The 17,984-nt window shown below is 50.4% G+C and overlaps 1 protein-coding gene and 1 pseudogene across 3 annotated transcripts in view; both read right to left on the reverse strand.

Moving 5' to 3' along the window:
- The window catches only part of LOC144104128 (triokinase/FMN cyclase-like), a 203,296-nt gene that overhangs the window by 25,544 nt on the left and 159,768 nt on the right, over positions 1-17,984 (reverse strand). For 2 of the 3 annotated variants that reach the window (XM_077636955.1, XM_077636956.1), the window contains exon 2: positions 17,227-17,277. The exons of the other annotated variant lie outside the window; for it this stretch is intronic. The gene's annotated coding sequence lies outside the window, so the exon portion shown is untranslated. The remainder of the gene's footprint in view (positions 1-17,226; positions 17,278-17,984) is intronic. 3 annotated transcript variants of the gene reach the window in all.
- Positions 5,674-6,545, reverse strand: LOC144105373 (eukaryotic translation initiation factor 4E-1A pseudogene; annotated as a pseudogene).

The raw sequence follows: 17,984 nt of genomic DNA on the forward strand, positions 1-17,984 counted from the left end.
CCGTTCCCTTACGGCACGGTTCAGGTGTCCAACTATATATGAAACAGATACTGCGCCATTTCCTTCCCCCAAAACCAATTATTATCACCTGCGGATCTTTAACGTGCACTGACATCGCACAGCACACGGGCGTCTTAGCGTTTTGCCTCCATAAAAACGCAGCCGCCGCGGTCGGGTTCGAGCCCGGGAACTCCGGATCAGTAGCCGAGCGCCCTAACCACTGAGCCACCGCGGCGGATACTCGCTTCTCAAAGCATTGTTTTTCGCTACTAATTAATTAATGCAGACCTTATAATTGAGTTCTATGTCGCTCCTGCCTAATCTTAGAAATGTCTATTTTTCAAAGATAAGTTTAACGTTAACGTAACCACAAGCCAAATAAGTGCAATTTTAGAATTATATATTGCTAATTTTGATGAAGTTAGCAACGCAACGAACTTCCGCTTTTAATATAGAACATTCATTTAGGGCTTGGACGTACATTCTCAGATGGGACATATTCACTAATAAAATAACAGCTGTTATGTTCACATGATACATATATGCAGAAAACTGCCCAGTTTCCACTTTGTACTTGTTCTCAAGCGATGGAAAGAGTAATTCAAAGATACCGTGGCGGACGCCTTAATGATGTCACAGCAGGGACTGCGCTTGACTGCCAGTCTTTGAGAGCTGCTCAGTGATCACGAATAGTGGCCGCCTTACCAAAAGAAATAACTGAAACCGTTCAAATTACTTCTGCCGCATCAGCGAGCGCACTCCTATTCTCACAGAAATGGAAATGTCGTTTCTGTCCGCGTCGGCGGATGCAGGCCTCTAATCTGTTTGTCTCTTCCCATAGTTTTATTCATCGCCTTCTTTTTTCTGTTTAATGAGCACTTGCTTTATTGTATTTTTTTTCGCGCTTCCCTTTTCTTTCGTCGCCGTGACGACTGATCAATGGCTGTAGAGCGCGCTCGGCTGCTGACCCGAAAGATTCGAGTTGGATCGCGGTCGCATTCAGATGGAGGCGAAGTGCTATAAAGGTACGCGTGTACTGTGCGATATCAGTGCACATTAAAGAACGTACCACAGCGGTTCGAAATTATCCACAGTGGCTACGGCGTCCTTCGTAACCCGAGTCACTTGTCCCAATAGCGACTCAGGTTCAGTTTCAGTTTCAGTTTATTTCTTGCTACAGAGTGCAGTGGACCCGGGAAAAAAAAGCCGTAGCTTGAGAAGCTCCCGTAGCCCACAACATCCAGCAACAGTGGCATCATTGGTCACATGCAAACAAGAAAGGCATACATAAACCTAAGGCATAATTCACAAGCTATGAATGAACAGCGGAAACACAAACTAAGTGCGCGATATAACATAAAGGACAAGTATATACGAGGTTAAACCCCAGGTTGAACTCCATCAAACCGATCCAAATGTTTCACTTTATCTTCTCCATCTCCTCCGTTCGTTCCTTTTACTCTTTGTCCACAACATTCCATTCTTGCTTTACCGTCGTTTCGTGCTATTGCCGAGTTGTTTCTTGAGTCCATTTCATTTAGCCGATCTTCTTTCACCTCCTCTTCGAGCTTCACTGCTCATCGCTTGTACTTGTTCAAGTTTGTCCGCGTTCGCTGGCCGCCTACTTGCTCTGCAGTGTACTTTCCCTGTCCCAGATGGTTTTGAAGCGAAAAGCTTCACTACGCTAGTCAACACCGCGCTTCGCGAGAGCCGGCGTATGTCGGAGGAGTGACGTCACGCACTGCGCAGGTGGCCGCCGCCGACTACGTCGCCTGACCTTTCGCCGCAAGCGCGTGTTCATCGCAAAGTCCGACTATATAACCGCTTGCCAGAGAATAGGCGTGCGCATTCAACATGGAAGGAGAAGAGAGTGATACTACTGACACGTACAGAAGTGCTACCACGGGAGTTGGCTGAAAAGGAGCGGAGAAATGAAAGGCTGACAGCTCAACGAGCGTCCGAGACACCCGAACAACGAGAAGAACGTCTCGCTAAACGACGCAGCAAGCCAAGTCTGAAACGCCAGAAGTACGACAGGCACGTCTCGCTAAACGGCGTGAAACGGAAGCAGAACAGTGATGTCAGCTGAGAGTAGCCAAGATGGTGAAAGTTCGGGAATTGCTGAGCAGTCGCGAAGGAAGAATGAAAAGGCCATAAGCCTAACCATAGGCTAAATCATAAAGCATATAACCATAAGCTAAACCATAAGCATCACCGAACCTTTTTCGCTTCGAGATATCCAGGCTTAACCTCGGATAAGCCCCAGCCAATTTTTTCCCCGACTCTTTCGAAGCAGGCTTTCAAGCTCGGGTCTTTGCCTAATTGCAATTTCGCCCGGTGTTACGCTCAGACACATCGTAACGGGAGTCGAGAGCGGGCGCTGCGTTGCTCGGGCTGTCGCTTGAGCTGTTGTCTCTACTGCTGACGAGACACTGACTGCCCCATCACCCGCCTGAGCTGTCGTGGGCCTTCCATCCTTTAGGTCTTCTTACGCGTCGAGCATTGTCCACTGAGGATCCGGGTCCTCGACACTTCTTTCACACGTAATGTTTCCCAAGATGAGATGGGTTGCTCTACGCATTTTGCCACTACCCGTCCAGTATAATATGGCGTGGACACTAGAATCCTGGCTTCGCGAAAGTACCTTACTGTACTATCTACAAGAGTGACGGCCGACGCTTCCCCTGTGGGATCCTCGTCCTTCACCAGGCTTCTCCAAACCAAAACTGTGTTGGCTCCGCTGTCTCTAAGCACCAATATAGGGCGGTCCCCTATTTGCCCAACCACAACCGGCATTGTTGCTTTCGTCTTGTTTGTTCCACTCACCGCCTCATTTTCCAGCGGCGTTTGCTTTCAGCTGTGGAACATCAGGAGGCGTGACAAGTTCTGCCCGAGAGTCGACAACGCATGCAACTCGGTCCTGCGTTCTGTATCGGCACTCATCCAGAGTATGACCCCTGATCTTAAAACCGTGACGCACAAACTGTGTCTTTTGAGCAACGCTACTAGTCCGACAGTCAACTGCATGGCGTCCCACCTTGCCGCAGAGAAAGCACCTTACTAGCGCATTAGATGCAGCGACATATGCTCTTGGTCTTGCCGCATCTGTCTCTGGGACCTTTTGTGTTTCTTCCCTTGCCTTACTCATATTTCTCAGCCCTTGAGCCTCGAGAAATTGGTCTGCAGTGTCGGCAAACTCTTCTAGTTAACACAACTTTTTTTATAGAAATAGCGCTAGCTTTGAGCTGCAACACGTTAAAAATTGTTCTGTGACCAGCTTGTCACGCACCCCTTCAAAAGTCTTTTCTGTGTTTGACATATCAAGCCACCTATCAAAATAGTTGGTCAGCCTGCAGGAAAACTGATTCGCGGTTTCAGAATCCTCAGGTGTCGAGGTGCGAAATCTCTCACGAAAACCCTCTGCCATAAGCCTGAATCCTTGGAGGAGTGCCTTCTTGACATTCTCATAATCCATGGATTCAGCAGCAGGAATCCTTCCAAACACATTCAGAGCCTCCACGACAAAACACATGCTCAATGCCGTGGCCCATTCACTGCGCTCGCAGCCTTACCCCAAAGCTAACCGCTTGAATCGTTGCAGATATGCGTCCAGATCAACTCTTTTGTCACCAAAAGGAGCCATCAGCTTTCTTGGACAAACTCTGGCCAGTCTAGGAGATTCCGTGCCCGTTAAGGAACGATGATCATTGTATCCTCCCGCGATATGCGCCTGTTTCCACAAAAGAAACTCCTTCTCCCATTCTATCCTTTTCTCCTGTTCTGCCTCGCGAGCTCTTCTCGCCTCCCGCCCTTCGGCTATACGCGAGCGTCTACGCGTGCTTGCGCCCTTTCCTCTCTGCCTTTTTGCCTGTTCGTTCTCCTTGTCACAGAGACGCATCGCCTCTTCCTTGCTTAAACCTAGCTTGAGCGCGAGTTCTAACGTTTTTTCCAAATCCATACTTTCAACCATCGACAAACCGGAAAGATCCCAGGCAAAGCAAAGGGAAACAAGGGAAATGAATCCTGGCACAGGCTCGCCACTTATCTTTGTCACGGATCTCCCCGGATAACACTCGAACCGAAAGAATGGACTAGGCGACAGGTGTACCCACACAGACGCACCTTTAATACACCATAAGTGACACACATACTAGCACACAAAACTAACAAAACTAACACAAAGCACAGACTATAAATACACACGACCCGGAAACACTGCTACCAACGTCTACTACTAGCGTTCCGAAAGAATTGACTAGGCGACAGGTGTACCCACACAGACGCACCTTTAATGCACCGTAAGTGACGCACACACTAGCACACAAAACTAACAAAACTAACACAAAACACTGACTATAAATATACACGACCCGGGAACACTGCTACCAGCATCTACTACTGGCGTTCCGAAAGAATTGACTAGGCGACAGGTGAACACACACAGACGCACCTTTAATACACCCTGACACACACACTAGAACACAAAACTAACAAAACTAACACAAAACACAGACTATAAATACACACGACCCGGGAACACTGCTACAAGCGTCTACTACTGGCGTTCCGAAAGAATTGACTAGGCGACAGGTGAACACACACAGACGCACCTTTAATACACCCTAACTGACACACACACTAGAACACAAAACTAGCAAAACTAACACAAAACACAGACTATAAATACACACGACCCGGGAACACTGCTACCAGCGTCTACTACTAGCGTTCTACTGCTAGCGGTCGGCGTTCGTGCTCACAGTTGGTTTGGTACGGTTGCGGCGTTGTATGGGTCCAGTAGCCGGCGTCGATATGGCGTTCGACGTGCTCAGACCGGCGTCGTTGGCTACGTCGCACAAGCTTCGTCCTCTGCTTCTCTCCGCCACCAATCATATCTTCCCACCTCACCGAACGCTTCTTTTTCTTCAACCTCTTTAGTTTTCGGTTAATCCACGTCATCCTTATCGCCAACCTCGTAGTCTTCTTCAAAACTCTTTCGATCATAATTTAATTTAGGCTCCCTATTATACGTGACACAGTTACTGCGTCATTTGCTTACCTCAAAACCAATTTCAATTAAATGATCCCGACCACGGCGGCAGCGTTTCGATGGAGGCGAAACGCAAAGGCGCCCGTGTGCTGTGCCATGTCAGTGCACGTTAAAGATCCCTAGGTGGTCGAAATTATTCCGAAGCCCTCCACTACGGCACCTCCTACTTCCTTTCTTCTCCCAGTCTCTCCTTTATCCCTTCCCTTACGACACGGTTCCGGCGCCCGCCGAGATGTGACAAATACTGCGGCATTTCCTCCCCCTCCCAATAAAAAACAATTAAAAACCAATTAATTTTCTTACGAGTTAAAAACAAAAAAAAATCAAACCGCTGAAGGCGAGCCCCTGCCCGCGAGACGTTTGTGCCTTGGGAAAGCCAGTCGGTTGTTATGTTAAATCTTCGGCGCGAAATCGCAGCGCCGAAGATTCGCACAACCAATCACTCAAGCAAAAACTGAAATAAAATTTTATTGTAATTTTTTTCCAACAGCAGCACACATAGACAAGCGAAAAAAAGAAACGGCACAAATATACACGCAACGGGCTGGGTCATATCTCATGAAGGAATCTTCACCTTCTCCATGCCTCAGTACTCCGGATACAAGTCCATTCGGCGTCAGAATACCGTCATGGGTTGATGTGCGTTCCTTTAAAGTCACGTTCCCGTTGAGCTGCTGGTCCCAATCTGCACTCAAACTTCATATCTAACCCTCGCCGTGGAGCCGTGCTTGGATTGGGTGTCAGCATGGGCATGATACTGGACGATGTACCGTGGATGCAGGTTCATCCTTTCTTTCAGAGTCTTCCCAATCTTCACGTTTCCGTCGACTCTGCTAACGTCGGCAGTCCACACAGAAATCTTGTCAATCTTGTTCCGGATCTGGACGACAGCACCGCACACGTCATCACTGAACACGCCGAAGCCTTCCCCTATCAGGCACAGCAGAACTTCGAGCCAGTAGTCATCCAAGACTGTTGACCCCTCGTTCTTGCTCATGTTGAAGAGCCACCGACCGCCTTGCTTGTTGCGGGGGTCTTCCCACATGGGCTTGATGGCGGTCTTGAAAAGCGAGTAGTCGCAGCCGGAAGGCAGTTTGCTGGGGAACTCGAGGTGGTTGTAGAGGGCCCAGAAGTCCTCGACTGTGTCGAACGATGAGATCTCCAGAAGGTTCTCCTCCCAGCTGCGGCTCTTGTCGTTCCTGTAGAACCAGAGGCTCCAGCGATGTTCGAGTGGGTGTTTCAACGGCCTGCTGAGCGACGCGCTTGTGCGATCCAGCTGGGACTGCTCACGATCATTCGAGTCGCCCTCGAGTTGCTTGCCTTCAGCCGCCATACTCAGCAAAACTCGCAGGCAGCTTTACGTGGCTCGGCGTATAGCAAACGATCACAGAACTAACACGTGGCACTCACTGCGAATCTCTCGCCGGTATCACCAGAACTGCGAACGCTGCGAACGTGAGGCGACTCGCGAGGGCATAGGCAAACGGCGTTGTCCGAAATCTGCCGCTCCGATTGGCAGAAAAAGGCGGAACGCGGATGAGCTGGCCCAATGAGAGGCCGAGGAGCGCTCATGCGCCGGTCACGCGACTCTCACGCCACTTACAGCGGTCAAACGAACTACTGAGAGCCGCTAAATATCGTAGTGGAAATCCTGAAAATGTGAGCTCATTTTCATAGTTTTATTTTCTTTTTCTGTAGTGAAATGTGCTTTCTACGCGCGCGAGTGCGCCTCCCTGCGAGAATCTGCAGCATGGAGGAAGAGAAATAATCTGCATATTTTCAATTTTTCACAGGGTGGACCCAGAGAGCCATGCACCCTTCCTTTCCTTGAAATCATTGGAGTCTATAGAACATTGTCAACGCCAACGAACACAATGAACGCCGATGGTCTACGGGGGAAAGGAAATGGCACAGTATCTGCCTCACATGCCGGCTGACACCTGTGCCGCGCCGCAAGGGAAGGGATAAAGGAGGGAATGAAAGAAGAAAGGAAGAAAGAGGTGCCGTAGTCGAGGGCTCCGGAATAATTTCGACCACCTGGGGATCTGAAATTGGTTTTTGGCAGTGTTGTCGGTAACGCGTTACAAGTAACGGCGTTACCGGTAACGCGTTACTTTTTTCGATAACTTACTGAAGTACTCGTTACCAATTCGTAACTGCAAAGGGTAACGTACTTACGTTAACATTTTTCGGTAACGTGAGGTGTCACGTTACTAGTTGCTTTTTGTTCCAGTTGTGACCCACTCCGCCCTCTTTTTTAGAAAAAAAAAAGCGCAGAGCACCTAAAGTGGTGTTGTAAATAAACAAAATGTACAGGTGCTCTCGACGACCCATGTTTGGGCTCGCATGCATGCCAGAAAACAGCTGCCCTTGACAACGCACCTAACTAAAAAAAAAAGGATAGTCATAAAGCACGAAACACCTGATCGAACACGCATTCACACACTTGCCTCCACCTGCATGCCTCCGCTTCCCAAACCACTCACACACACAACTCTCTACAGAGTGGAAGCATGCCGAGCATTTTGGAGCATCACATTTTTGAGAATTACTCTAAATTTGCTGAGTTCAGCGATGTTTTCTTTGTGAAGTTAGAATTGATGATGGAGTGTCATTTTGTGTTTAATGCCACATTCAGAAGATGGCTTCATCATGTGCCACGCAGTTAGAATCCAACACATGTAACTCTACAGGCAACTTTACGCCACTGTAACATTGCTAAGTTCCTGCAGATTTGTGCAAAGTATTCTCGTCAAATCAGAATATCGAATACAATAGTTATTTGGGCTAGACGTTATATGTTAAATGTGAGCTTTGCAAAATTGTTATCGTACGTTCTTAATGTGAAGAAAAAATTAAAATTTATGGCCATTGAGTAAGGGCAAAGTAACATGCGGTACTTGTTTTGGGTAACGGTAACGATAACGCGAGTTACCTTTTCTTGTAGGTAACGTAGGGTGGTAACGCGTTCCATTTTTTAACGTAACGAGTAACATATTTAGTTACTTTTTTTCGGTAACGCCTACAGCACTGGTTTTCGATGGTGCTACAATCGCCGAGGTGCGCGGACGCGTTCACATCGGCTCTGTCTCCTACACATGATTTCGCAGCGATGGCAACTGTATTTCACCGCCAATCTTTCACCAACGGATCCGTTAAGTCGAGAGGCATCGATGGATACCCAGTTTTGAGGTGGGACACTACTCCTCGCATAGATATTGAACTTCCTGCGCTCCGGCCACGCCGCAGCCTCGCTAGGCCTAGGCGTGTACGCCAGACGCTAGGCCTAGCCGGCGAAACAGCTGCGCGTCGCCGACGGACGCGGTGCCACGTTTACGGACTCTTTCCAACGAAGCGGCCCAAGCCGACGAACGTGGCTCAAGAATGAAAGTGGAAGTCATGGGGGAAGACATTTCCGCCGACGCAATTACCGAAGAACCCGGATGGAAAACCGCCGGAGCGCGGCGTTCGAGACCCCGAGACCGCGGTGCCAATTCGACGCACGACATCGATGCAAGAACGAAGGCGTCTGGGACCGGCCAGCAAGGTACGAAACCCAAGCACGTCAAAAGAAAAGTTATCAAAGCGGGACGCATGCCCAGACTACCGAAGGAGGAAATGAAAATCGTGGTTCGACCAAAAGGTGGCCTCGACATCGTTAAGGTCGGCGCCCCGACGGTCACCGCTGTAATCTTCGAGGCCGCCAGCAAAACGGGGTACGAAAGTACGGAAGACAGGGTCTGTCCGAACTTACACCAGAACATCGTCGTCGTCAGCACACTGAAACGAAAGAACGCGGACCGCTATGCCAAAATGTGGCAAATTCATACACAAGGGACATCGCACGATGTCAACGCGTACGAAACGGCATCTGATAATGCAACCAAGGGAGTGATTCGTGGCATCCCCATTGAGGACGGACCCCGAGGACTGGATGAAAACGTCGTAAACCCAAGAAACCCACTGTCACTGGCGGCCAACCGCATAGGCACTACGACCACGGTTGTAATTGCATTCGACGGACTGAAAAGTGCCCAACCTCGTCAGGTACGGCGCTACACTCGTCCGTTGCACGTTGTATCGTAAGCAAATTGACATCTGTTACCAGTGCGGACGCTTCGGCTACCGCATGGACGTTTGCCCAAATTCCACCAACCCTATTTGCAGGGGTTGCGGAGTTCGCAACCCAGACCAGGGACAACAATGCTCGCCAAAGTGTAATCTGTGCGGCGGCGCTCGCATGACGGCCGACAAGGCCTACAAAGCAAGGCACAGCACTGCGTACGTGATTCGCAGGCGACGATGGGAGCGCCAAAACGCACATGCCCAAGTGACACAGCAAGACTTCCCGCCCATCCAGCCGCACAGACCCAGATCCACATCGCGATCGCGTGGCCCGTCCCGGTCCCGCAGCCGGCAATGACACAGCCGCGTTCCGACAAGATCGAGATCAAGGACACCAACTCCCGGAGAGAAGTTAGCTGGGCGGACACTGTCCGGGACATCGCGCGGGAGGGGGTCGTAACAGCACATGCAGTCCCAGAGCAAAAATCAAAAAGCCGATAATGGCATTTTAGAGGCACTAAGGAAAGAGAACGCGGTAATTCGCGAACAAATACAAAAGTAATGCGAGAGATGCGAGAACTCAGACGCGAGCGCGTCGTGGTGGAACAAAGCAAACAGAACGCGCAACAGTAGGTACCGGCGAGCGTTCCTGACGCGGACGCATCCGCCCTGAAGAAACGGGCGATACACCAACAGCAGCAGCACGAGAGCGGTTTCGAGAGCCAGGTGCGAGCGGAAATTACAGAAAAGAAATTGCTATGCACCATGCAAAGTACCATTGAGACCCTACATGCAACAGTCCTCGGACTCGCAAACAGGACCACTAACCTCGAAGGAAACATGCAAATAATAATGAATCACTCCGTATTCACACAACACGGACACGCACCGGCAAGCAGTGATGCGGGACCGAGCCACCATCAAGAGCAGCCGGGTAACTTGCATCAGCATCTACATGGCCAAAGATAATCAAGGGATAGTAATATGGCAGTGGAACTGTCGCGGCTTCGGCGACAAAAATTCGGTTTTACAGCAACACATCAGACACGTAACACGTGAACCGGACGTAATATTACTCCAAGAAACGCTCACCAACGCGGCTACCTTAACAGGCTACAAAACGCAAGGCAGCAAAATCGAGGGGAGGGGTGTATGCACGCTCGTTAGGAAGCGTCTCACATTCGTTGACCACGAACTAAGCGGCGTCCAGATGGAACACGCTCTCATCGAACCGATACCCACCAATCAGAGGAAACAAAGCATATTCATACTGAACGTATACAGCAGCCCGTCGAAACACCGCCAACGCTTCCGTGCGCTGTTTCAGAAGACGCTCTAGATTGCCGGGCTCCGGACGCTGATTGCAGGGGGAGATTTGAACGCGGCAGACACGGCATGGGGTTACGGCTACAGCACGACCAAGGGAAGACAACTCGGGCAAGATGCGCAGGAACTCCACGTTACGGATCCGGCGCACCGGACTAGAATAGGTAACTCCACTACCAGGGACACAACCCCAGACCTGACGTTCGTCCGAAATGCCGGGGCGACGGCCACCACGTGGAAAAACACGTCGACCGACATGGTGAGCGACCACATGATCGTCGAAATACACGTACACACTCCGGACAAGGCGCACGGCAGTAAGCAAAAATTCAAATGGACCGATTGGGAAGATTTCAGAAAGAAACGAGACCAACAACAGTCTTCAGGAGATACGATCACGGACATCGAAGCCTGGACCCGCTTGCTGGTTGCAGACGCCCAAGCGTCAACCAAGACCGTCGAAACCGATGTTGAAACTGACAAGATGGACAGCCGCCTGGCGCATCTCATCGAGGCGAAGAACTCGGTCATGGCTAGGTGGAAGGGACAGATACTAAATCGGAGACTCAGAAAGAAAATAGCGGAGATCAACCGCAACATCGAGAACCACTGCCGAACGCTCAACCGCCAGCAATGGGACGAGTTATGCAATGCAGTCGATGGCCAACTACACTACGGGAAAGTGGAACCTGCAAAGGTATCTGTTGGACGAAACGAGACCAAGTCCCACCAGAGGAACTGCCTCGCACGCCTATTACACAAGGAGCTCGAGAAACATGCTGAAGATGCAGTGACCGTCCGGCTACGAGCGAAGTACTTGCCGCACACTTCTACCGCACAACACGGCCCATATGAGGGGGATCCGAACGCCAAGGACTTAGCGCAGAAGAGATCAGGACGGCGCTGCACAACCTCCGCAGCAGATCGGCGCCGGGCACTGACGCGGTGTAGAGTCGCGCCCTGAAGAATCTCGACGACCGATCCGTGGAACAGTTAATGGCATTCATCAATGACTGCTGGCAGCACGGCAGCCTCCCGCAACAGTGGAAAACTGCGAGAATGATACTAATCCCGAAACCCGGAAAAGCGCCGAGCCTCGACAACCTTCGCCCCATATCGCTAACGTCGTGCGTCGACAAGACCATGGAGCACGCACTGCTTAACCGCTGGCAAGCCCACTTAGAGCATAAAGGGGTATACCCACCATTCATAATAGGATTCCGCCCACAATTGTCCACGCAAGACGCAATAATACAACTGAAGCGTCAGGTGCTTCACGGCACGACGAGAGGCACGTGCCAGAGCAATTCTCGGCCTTGACCTTGAAAGCGCGTTCGACAGAATCGCGCACTCGGCGATCTTACACCAGGTATCGCGGCAAAACCTAGGGGTACGCACGTACAACTATACGTAAAACATTTCTTGACAGACAGGCGAGCTGTTTTAGTGACAGGGGACCTCCAGCTAGCAGAGCAAACGCTGGGAACTACCGGCACCCCGCAGGGCCCCGTCATCTCGCCCACGCTCATCAACCTGGTCACGATCGGGTTGGCGGAAAAGCTACAAGAACTCGAAGACGTCCGGCACGCCACATACGCCGACGACATAACACTCTGGGTGCACGAAGGCAGCGACGGTCACATCGAAACGGCACTGCAACTAGCAATGGAGACAATAGAGGAATACCTTGTGGGTACGTGATTACGATGTTCGCCTACAGAGTCGGAACTCCTACTTTATACCGCCCTACGCAGAGGGGCAGACCACCCGGGAGTGGTGGGAATGCGGCAACGACCAGACGAGAATACGAAGAGATCAAACTAAGCACGAGCAACGGAGCAACCATCCCGATAGTCAAAGAATTAGGATCCTCGGCATGGTAATCGAGGCCAACGGCGTCACCGGCGAAACGATCACTAAATTAAAGCACAAGACGGCTAACGCCATGCGAATCCTCAAGAGGGTCACTAGCAGAAGAAACGGAATGAGGGAGGCGAGTGTCACACGACTCATACACTCTTTAGTCATGAGCCATATTGCGCACGTCGCGGCATTCCACAACTCGTACAAGCGCGAAGAAGCCTCATCCGCAGGGTGTACAAGATAGCACTGGGTCTACCCGAGTCCACCAGCACGCACCGATTGCTCCAGCTCGGGCCTCACAACACGCTTAGCGAAATCGCCGAGGCGCAGCGCACTTCACAACAAGAAAGATTACCGGGCACGAGAGCAGGACGCCAGACCATAGAAAGTCTCGGCATCCGTTACCACGCACAAGGCCAGAAAGTCGCTGTTCCGGACGCGATCGGAAAAACGATAAGGGTCGACCCGATTCCACGGAACGTCCACCCAGAACATAACCGGGGAAGAACAGTGGCCAGGGCCAGAGCTCTCCTACACAGCCAAGGAGACGAAACGGGGACAAGGTTCGTTGACGCCGCGGAATTCCCAGGACGCTCGCGATTCGCGGTTGCGGTCGTCGATTCGAGTGGCAAAACGCACATAACGGCAAGTGTAGCGTGCAAGCGCCCAGAAGAAGCGGAGGAAGCGCCGGTGGCACTCGCACTCAGGATCCGACGTGCACCACGGTTCTTGTGACTCGCGACAAGCGGTCCGAAACTTCGCCAAAGGATGTATCTCACAGAGCGCTGCCTGAGTCCTTAGCAATCGACAAGTCCAGCGGGAGGTAGATTTTCAAACCAGAATCCAGTGGTTCCCGGCGCACATGGGAGAAGTATCGAAGATGTTTCGCAACCGAAACGAGACGGCCCACGCCAAGGCGCGCGAGCTCGGGAACCGCGCCGGCGACCGTCGTCCATGGGACAGCACCAAAAACCGCTTGAGCAGCTACAACGAAATTACCAAGGCCCTCTGCCTGGCCCACAGAACTTTCCCTCCGCCCAACGACAAGCTGGACAGGGCGGACGCGGTGGCCCTCAGACAACTGCAGACGCTAACGCTCCCCAACCTGGAACGATACCACAGGCTCTACCCCGGCACATACCCGGCAAATATACGCAAGGTCCGCCACACGGATATCGCCACTTTAACCCACATGCTCTGGGACTGTAGCAAAAACCCTGACGGTGCTAACTCCGGAACCTTCCCGCCACGATCGGCCGCTGCCTTGCGCAGCCCCAGACTCGGTGACCAAATCTGGGCCGTCCAGCAGGCCCGCGAGGCGACGGCGAGGCAACACCTCGTCGTCCCCACGTGGGAGACCTAAGGCCCAGTCCTCGAAAGCTCTGCAGGTCCTTAAAGTTTTTACCAACCAACCAACCTGGGAATCTTTAGCGTGCACTGACATCGCATAGCACACGGGCGCCTTAGCGTTTTGCCTCCATAAAACGCAGCCGCCGCAGTCGAGTTGGAACCCGGGATCTCCGGATCAGTAGCCGAACCAAATGTTACGTGCTCACCTTTTCCAGCGATTTGTTTGCTCGCTCAGAGCTCTAAAATCTTTCAATTCGGCACCTCTTTCTTCCTTTATTCTCCTATAGTCCTTTCTTTATGCCTTCCCTTACCGCGCGGCTGGTGTGTCCACAGAGACATGTGAGACAGGTACTGCGTCATTTCCGTTCCTCAATTCCAACTTGAATTAAATTTTCTACGAGTTAAAAAAAATGAAGGCGAGCCCCTGCCCACGAGACGTTTGTGTCTTGGAAAAGCCAGTGGGTTGTTCATTTCAAACTTCGGCTCCAAGTCAGTGCGCAGTTAATTCGGACAACCAACCATTCCAGCAAAAAATAAACCTTCATTTTAAAACTTTCTTCAGAAGCAGCACACACAGAGAAGAAAAAAACGGCACACACACACACGCCGGGCTGGGTCACCTCTCTTGACGGAATCATCACCATCATGTCACAAAACTCTCGATACAAGTCCATTCGTCGCCAAATACCATGATGAGTTGATTTGCCTTTCTTTAAAGTCAAGTTCCCGTCGAGCTACCGCGCCCAAGCTGTAGTCAAACTTCGTATCTAACCCTCGCCGTTGAGCCATACTTGGACTGAATGTCAGTATGGGCATGATACGGGCGTATAGATAAAGAGGCACACTCGAATGAAGAGATAAAAGAACAGCCATACTGTCGATCTCGGGAGCGCGTACCTTCTTGGAGTCTTTGAGGCTAGCACCAGTATAAGAGCGACAAGGTAATTCGAGGGCAACGCCTCGGGAGGAACGAATCGTCCAATATATGTGTAGAAACTGTGATGATATGCGATAACAGAGTGTGCTGATTTCTCATATTTTATTGGCGAGCCGATGCGAACCCGCCGTCGCCGACTTGCGATTGAGCGCTGCTCGGCAAGTTCACTTTTAACGCGACAGCGTTAAGGAGCTTGTGTCGCAGAAAAGCCGGTGTCGTCGGCGTTGGCGGATTGATAGATTGGTTGATTGATTGGTGGAATGATTGATTGATCAATCGGTGGATCGATCAATTGATTGATTAATTGATGGACTGACTCACTGGTCGATCGATCAATTGATTGATTAATTTATTGATCGATCGATAGATTCTTCCTTCCCTTAAGGCACGATCCGGGTGTCCAGCGAGAAATGTGAGACAGGCGTCATTTCAATTCCTTAAAAGCAATTGTTCATTTCATTTTCCTTCCCTTACGGCCCGGTTGGGGTGTCCGCCGAGATATGTGAGACAGGCGTCCTTTCCTTAAATTTTCCAACGGGACACGCGTCGCGCCGAACGGGCGATGGCGTTCCGTGCACCCCTTGGCAACGCTGCGACACGCTGACGCGTCTCACTCTTGAATATGATGCTTAAGCTTCCTCCAAATTTTGTCAAAGTTTCTTGTTTTTGTAATACAAAACCAAACCTGCGTAACGTAGTATGCGCGGTAGTGGAGGGGTCCGGTACTTAGTTCCGACCAGGGTACTAGTACCTCCGGCAGCTTGGTTTAGGCCACAAGGTTATTTTTTTAACGTGCAGCGCAGCCTCCGCGTACTCGAGATTTTCTGCATTTTGCTTGTAGCGAAGAGAAATGGTAAATTGAATATTGGTTTTTGGGGAAAGTAAATGGCGCAGTATCTGCCTCACATATCGGCGGACACCTAAAAACCGCGCCGTAAAGTGAGAGGTATTAGGAGGGAGTGAAAGAAGAAAGGAAAAAAGAGGTGCCGTATAGTAGAGGGCTCCGGAATAATTTCGACCATCTGGGGATCTTTAACGTGCACTGAAATCGGGCGCCTTAGCGTTTCGCCTCCATCGAAACGCGGCCACCGCAGTCAGGTTCGAACCCGGGAAATGCGCATCAGTAGCCGAGCGCCCTAACCACAGAGCCACCGCGGCGGGTAGTAGCGAACAAAAGCTTTGCAATCCGGGAACATAGAACTGGAGCTGAACTACAGGATCAAGCCGGTATGCAGGCTGTTTCACCTAAGACTTTACACAATTTTTAAAGATACTTTTTTTTGGTTAGAAAACCGTTTTCTTCGGCATATCATTGTTAGCAGTGTAGTACATCAGTATACAGGCGTGATAACTAGCAGGCTGGTTAACTATTACTGAATAGTTAACTTTTAAACTATTACTGTTAGGTTCCTTAATCACTGAGAGACGTGTAGCCGCGCCGTAAGTAATATCGATGTCAGTTTTTGGAACTTCAAAAACGCGGTTCCTCGGCGCTGTCAGCTTACATATTCTGGCTGCATCGCGCCAAAATTCATGCGCTTTCGCGTAGCTTGCAGGCAAAGCAACCTCTCCAGTGCACGTAAATGAATGGAGAGGAACGTGACGTAAGGGATAGCTAGTAGGTAGGGGCGATCTAAAAGAATGAAAAGTAATAAGCTCCTTCCTGCACCATTTACATATAAAAGGCTCAACACTTCAGGGACGAAAATTATTGTGGGAAAATAAAAACAATGAAAAATAAAGTGTCCCTTTGAGAACAATTCCATATATTTATTGTTCCTGATAACAAAAAAAAAAACGGATTATCTGGCTCTTTCTGGGTATGCTGACGTTTTGTCCGCCAACGAAAGACGCAATTATCGGCGAAAAAACTGGATTTAATAAACATTGATTGTAAAACATAAAATCTTCCCGCCACTCGATTCACACTCGCGACGTCATTACCGAAAAGAACGGGTTGGCTGCAGGCTTGTGGTTTAATATCTAGGTGTCTCTGGCATTAAACACGAAAAATTGTTTTTTTCATTTAACGTAAGGCTTGAAGTGAACGAGAAGGCTAGTCTTCATCCGTGCTAAAGAAATAAAAGAATTTTTGTATTTATTTGTTATTCAACGGCCTTTCGAACCCTCAAATGTAGTATAAATTAACAGCATGAAGAGGCAAACTTGACTGTAAAACACTGTTATTTACATGATCTCAGTTTGTTCTTGCTGGCCGATGGCAGCGGCGGAACGTGAAGAAAGAAGTTGGGTCCTTAAACGAAGCAGTTAACGGTACCGATCCGATCCGAAATTGGCACCGATCCCGTACGGACACGCTCGTCATTTCTCCGCCCCAACCACACTCCTGTTCCGCAGTGAAAAAAAAAGGAGCAGTTTCGTGCACGTGGTTCGTCTGAGGCGCCCCTCGTGTTATCGTGCGCCGCATATTGAGACGCATACAGCGCAAAAGACACACTCGCTTTTCTAGCCTCTGCGCTGCATTCACTTCCGAGGTTGCGGGTGACATGCCGCATTGTCGTGGACCGATTGCCTCTCTTGCATTTTCTTCCTATAGTCCTTAAATTACTCGCATCACGTCACTCGCGGAGTTCTGATAGCCAACATGGAAATCGAGGCTTGCAACGGGACTCACACGTTCGTCTGTTTACGGTGGCAGCGGCGTGTAATCCTTGGCACGTAGGACCTTTGAATATTCTTCAACGCCGAGCATCCTCCACTCGGGATCTGGGTCGTCGACACTAATTGCACCCGAAATGTTTCCCAAGATGTGATCGTAGATGGGTTGGTCTACGCATTTTGCCACTATCTGCCCAGTATAGTACGGCGTGGACACTAGAATCCTGGCTTCAGGAAGGTACCTTACTGTGCTATCTACAAGAGTGACGGCCGACGCTTCCCCTGTAAGAAAGATCCTCGTCCTTCACCAGGCTTCTATGAACCAAGACTGTGTTGGCTCCGCTGTCTCTAAGCACCAATATAGGGCGGTCTCCTATTTGCCCAACCACAACCGGCATTGTTGCTTTCGACTTGTTTGTTCTACTCACCGCCTCATTTTCCAGCGGCGTTTGCTTTCCCTTCTGCTGTGGAACTTCAGGAGGCATGACAAGTTCTGCCCGAGAGTCGACAACGCATGCAGCTCGGTCCTGCGTTCTGTATCGGCACTCATCCAGAGTATGACCCCTCGTCTTACAACCGCGACACACAAACTGTGTCTTTTGAGCAACGCTACTAGTCCGACAGTCAACTGCACGGTGTCCCACCTTGCCGCAGAGAAAACACCTTACTGGCGCCTTAGATGCAGCGCCATATGCTCTTGGTCTTGCCGCATCTCTCTCTGGGACCTTTTGTGTTTCCTCCCTTGCCTTACTCATATTTCTCAGCCCTTGAGCC

This window comes from Amblyomma americanum, chromosome 9 (assembly GCF_052857255.1).
Source record: "Amblyomma americanum isolate KBUSLIRL-KWMA chromosome 9, ASM5285725v1, whole genome shotgun sequence".
Taxonomy (NCBI): domain Eukaryota; kingdom Metazoa; phylum Arthropoda; class Arachnida; order Ixodida; family Ixodidae; genus Amblyomma; species Amblyomma americanum.